At 38.4% G+C, this 5,431-nt stretch overlaps 1 protein-coding gene across 1 annotated transcript in view; it reads left to right on the forward strand.

Annotated features, from left to right (window-relative positions):
• The first annotated feature begins 4,940 nt into the window (after nucleotides 1-4,940).
• LOC136852041 (uncharacterized) overlaps nucleotides 4,941-5,431 on the forward strand; it is a 12,773-nt gene continuing 12,282 nt past the window's right edge. Inside the window, exon 1 of the mRNA XM_067126526.1 lies at nucleotides 4,941-4,977. The gene's annotated coding sequence lies outside the window, so the exon portion shown is untranslated. The remainder of the gene's footprint in view (nucleotides 4,978-5,431) is intronic.

Consider the following 5,431-nt stretch of genomic DNA (forward strand, 5'->3'; position numbering starts at 1 on the left):
GGTTTGAAACTCAAATTTTGTAGGAACAGCATCTGCCTTAACCAACACGCTAGAGACCACCAGCTCTTCCAGATTCGGTACAGATCCTCTTCAAAATGGTCCTAGAGATGAACAGTATGATTGTTGAACGTGTTAATGGCAATAATAGTCTTCCGAAAATAACATTCATCTACATCATGCATAGAAATTTTCATCCAAATATATCGCCACCTAACATAAATATATATATATATATTCATCATCAATTTATATATATAAGATAATTCTCATTATAGCGACGCCAATTATTGATGCTGTTGCAATGCTAGACAATATTTTAGTCATCATTCAGTCAACAGCATCACCACACACAATTTGCAAAGATGTAATTAAGAAAGTCTTCCTCAGCAGATGTAGGATATATCATCAGCTTCCAGTTTTCAGTCTGACTTTGATTTCCCTCTCTGTATTCTTCTTCTTCTTCTTCTTCTTAAACTTCTTTCTGGGCTTCTGGGATCATCTCTCCATGATACTTCCCTGTCCAGGCCATGTCAGCACAACCTGAGCTACGCAGGAAACCATTTCTACCCCCAGAAAGAATGTCACTCACAGGTGGGAAGGATACAAACATTCAGTTTCATCAAGTCAGGCTCTGCTTGGGAGGCAAGATGTGGCCATAAGGTCACGTGACCCAAAACCGACCAATCACGGTTGACGTGTCTGGCTCCAGCATGTTCCAACTCTCTCTCTCTATGACTTCTCTCTGACCTCTGACCAGAGCCTGTGTTTGCAGGCATCCATCCAAGAACTGACCAGACCCAATTCTTTAGTCATTTGTCTGTGATGGACACCCATCCAATGACTCGACAAACCCAATGGCTCCTAATGCCTTTAGATAAAGTGGTCCTTCAGGTGATAATATATAACAGCCAAGTTTCATCATATAAAGATCTTCTTATATCATAGAGAGAGAAGAGAGAGAGAGAGAGAGAGAGAGAAGAGAGAGCCCCTGAACACTGGCTATCTCTCCCTATTTGAGATGTTTGATATTCCATGTTTATTGCAATGTGGTTCTTCAATCTCTCTCTCTCTCTCTCTCTCTCATCTCTCTCTCTCTCTTATATCTTATCTTTCTCTTTAAAGATAAAATAAGCATTTATCCATCATAAGAACATGTCATATAACCTTGCATCTGTCAGTTTGTTCATGATCAATGGATGTTGAAGGGTCTAGTGCTGCTTGATGAGACGTCTCTCTAACAGCTGATGTGGTGCAAGTTTTCTGCATCTCTTCTTCTCTCATCCTCTTCTTTCTGTTCAGAGAAAAGATTTAATGAAATCAGAGGAAATTCCTGTTTAATCTGTGATGTAGTTCAGGCATTTGTTTTTCAATGGTTCTTCAATCTCTCTCTCTCTCTCTCTCTCTCTCTCTCTCTCTCTCTCTCTCTCTCTCTCTCTCTCTCTCTCTCTCTCAACAAATGAATTGGGTAAGAAATTTATGAAAAGGCCTCAAATCTGGAGAAGGAAAGCAAGTGAATCTTTATCATGTAAATCATCTAAACTCTAAAAATGTCCTGATCATCTTCTTTCTTTTCTCTGCTTTCCCTTATGACGGTTTGCATTGCCACTTTTGTAAGATAAAATGCACCTTTGACTCAGTTGTCTTTATCCTCAAAAAAATCGAGGGCAACAAAGCAGTTGCCTCACAAGTGGCACACTCGGGAAGTCCTATCATGACCCTGTCGAGTGCTCACTTCACTTCCAAACCTCTTCTTAATCATCAGGCCATGATAACACAACCGGCGACACACATTCCCCCCCCCCCCCCCCCCCCCACCCCCAACCCCCCCCTCTCTCAGTCATCCACTTGAACTCTGGTCTGATGAAAGAGACCAACGTCCTTGAATGGTGGACTGAGTCACGCGTCTGACTAATGCATCCTCGTGAGAACTGGCTATATAAAGACCCAGGCTGCAAGGAAAAGCCAAATCAGTGGGTCTTCTGGCGATGGAAAAATGGAGACCTATAATTTTAGTCACCTTTCTCTTAACAGCTGGGAATTTTGCCCACTGTCAGGACTGGGAGAATCTTCTCTTCATCAAGATGGAAGAACTACTTTAAGAAGCACGCATTGAAAGGTAATGTAGAGATTCATCCACTGTCAACATTTTTACAATATCTGATTTTTACAGGAATGGAAATCATGTGGATTTTTTAACCAATTCAGTGATTCACCCTCAAGAGATTTTCAATTTATTGTTTTATTTATCCATATTCTCGACATAGTTAATTATATCAACAGCTTTTCTCTTTGCTGCCTAAAACAAGCATTTATCGTCATAACTAACTTGTTTGAGGTTCATTCATTCAAGTCTGTTCATCTCATTTTGACCCATTTCTTTTTGCCAGGAGATTTGTCAGAAAGGCAAACGAGGGACTGAATGCCGTCTGGTTGATGACAAGAACAACGCCTTCCTCTGGACTTGGTCTTTTCATTCTCTCTCTTTCCATCGTCCCAGTCTTCCCTGCCCCCCCCCCCCCCCCCCCAAATGATTCTGGGAGGGAGTAATCCTGTCTTCACCTGGATCTGGTTTCCCACCTCGTTTCACTGGCTGGCTCAACTGTGGCCTGCTTGACTGCAGGAACTTGTCTAAACTGCTTTATGGTAACTTCAAGTCTCTTCTTGCTCTAAACTCTCCTTTAGGTCCACTGTTCTTATGTTCATCTTCATCTTTGGTGATATCGATTTTATTTTATTTTATAGGGAGATTTTTGTTTTTCATTCACTGACTGGAATATCACACTCACCATATCATATTTCATTTAGGAAATTTCTTCCAACTCATTTTTCAAGTCTTTCTTTACTACAGATTCTTTATTTTGATGACCTAGGATTCTGAATAATTTTATTTGACATCAAGCAGACTGTCACCAAAGCAGCTTTCGTTATTTCTGGAGGTCTTAATACTGATCATAGCAGGTCAGCCATAGAATTATAATGTCCCTTTCTGATTGTCACCAGTTGGAGGATGAGCTCACTCTTATTCTAGCAGTGAACTGCACTGAGTGATCACAGATGTTACCCAGCCTCTGGGGAAGGGCCTGAGAGTGGCTTTGTCAGAAAGATTGAGCTCCAGGAAAGCTCAATCCTATTTGATGAACCCATCTTACCACACGTGGTTTCCCTTTTGACAATTTGGCACAGACCTCTAGGACTCTGTGGCTGTTTACTTTACAGGGCAGCAAGTTCTCATTCCAGTGAGATGGGGAATTGTCACATACAATAAACTTGTCAGAAGCACCTTTCTGTTCACACTGTGGACGTTATCACATCAGTCTTGTTGATGCAGATTGTCACATGTTTCAAAGTGATCTGTAATGATACTTTCAAAAAACAGGCAACATTGCCTTCATTTTGCTGACATTTATTGATGTTTATGGGTATAAGTTTATTTATCAGTTAAGAACTCTCTAACTGTTATTTTATCAACTCACTTTTCTCTTGTGATCACATACATAGGTATGAAGAAATGGGTCTTGATTACAGAAGCTTTTCAGCAGATGAATGATCAGTTTGAGGTTAGTCTGTGATGAACAATGATTTCTTACTTATTTCAAATCAAGTCATCAAATGAAACTCAACTCATTTCTTCAATTTCTTTTCAGGAATGCAAGACCTTCAGCAGAAGCAAAATGATATTTGGTAGAAATTGTGTTGAAGGGTCATTCAACGTCAGTTGACAACAGTTGACACTTATTGTATATTTCAGATTATAGATGATTGTTCTTTCCCACATAAGCACTTGAAAATAAAGTTTCATTGGTGCCTTCACGCCAGGAAACAGGTCTTAGTTTTGGAGATAAGGCTACAGTCAGATCTTTTTGACTTATCTGTCTTCATTGCTAGATTTCCAGTTGATCTCTTCTCTGTCAGGAAATTCAGCAGAAGCTTCATGAAATTCTGAATTTCTTAGTTTTTTAAAGCAGAAACTCAGCTACAGTTGACATAGCAAAACCACTTATTTTTTTTTTTTTATAGTTATTGAGTTTTACCTCCTGCATAACATGATAAATATTTCTTACCTTCCATCTGTATTTGGTCTTAGTTTTGGCTGATAAGTGTAAGTGTGGCTCTTTTTTCACTGTCTGTCTTCATTGAAAGGCTTTCTGGTTGATCTCTATTCTCCTTTCAGGATATGAGAACTTTTTGCAGAAGATTCTGGTCCCTCTCAGGGGAACTGAATTTGTGTGCTCAAGGACCTGAAAATCCCTGAGAAATGAAGCTGAGTTGACAAGAACATTCACCTTCTTGCATGGAAAGAGTTGAGTCTAACTCCTTTCAGGATGGAATAATTCACTGTTTTGAATGTGTGAAAGGACAAACACAAAATCATTTTTCATCAATCATATTATCTATATTAATCTTTTTTTACATGATTTTCAGAGTCAGTCAGTTATTCATCGAAGATTTCACTCGCAACAGAACAGAACAAACTTGTCACTTGTCATCTTACATGTAGAAACTTCTATGAAGAAACAGAAATAGTGAATGAATCAGGGACTTTTCTTTCTTTCTTCACATTTTGGAGCCAGATGAATGCAGAGCCCTTAAACAACTTTGATAGGATACAACTTTCATTTTTCTTTTTCTTTTTAAGACTCTTGGTTCAAAGATCTGCTGGGGAACACAAAATTATTCCCATCTCCATAATCTTAAGGAATGTCTCGTCAAGAAATAATCAGTTGCATTAGCAAAGTCCATCTGACCTTTTCAATTTCTTTTTCTTTTTGAATGCATTTTCTGTGTTTGTGGCCTTGTCCACCCGTGCAGTTCCCCCCCCTCCCCCTTTCATTTCACACATGCTGGAAATAAAATCACTGACATGTATGTATGATGCATTTTTTGGTTCCGATCAATGAAGTCGGTGTTTTTGACACGTTGCTTTCTATTTTCAGAAATGGAGAAAGAAGCTTGATCATGTTGAAAACAATCTTCAAGGTATTTTTTATAAGTTTTATATTCTAAATAACAATTATAATAGAGAATCATTTTCTAATTTACATCATTTGAGTTTATAATCATGATGATGAATTGACAATGACATAATGATCTCAAGTTTCATTGAATCTGTTAAATGAGCCTTTTTTCCAACTTCTCAGTGACCTGGAACACGTGAAAGTACTTGTAACCCAAATCATTTATTTTTTTTCAGAAATGCAGGAGAAGCTTCATTCAACAATAACCCAAACAATCTTCAAGGTAATTTTTGACAGCTGTGTTTTTTCCATGCAATAACTTTGTTTTAAAATCATCTGCATTGAAATTTTGATTAAAGTCAAATTTACAAGTTAAATTTTGTTTCCTCAGTGCAGTGAACAGCAACCAGGACTCTCTCTGCAAAGTAATCCTGCATTTATTCATCAACATCATGGCAAGTAAGGTTTCCCAGTTG

The sequence above is a fragment of the Macrobrachium rosenbergii genome, chromosome 24, assembly GCF_040412425.1.
Source record: "Macrobrachium rosenbergii isolate ZJJX-2024 chromosome 24, ASM4041242v1, whole genome shotgun sequence".
NCBI lineage: Eukaryota > Metazoa > Arthropoda > Malacostraca > Decapoda > Palaemonidae > Macrobrachium > Macrobrachium rosenbergii.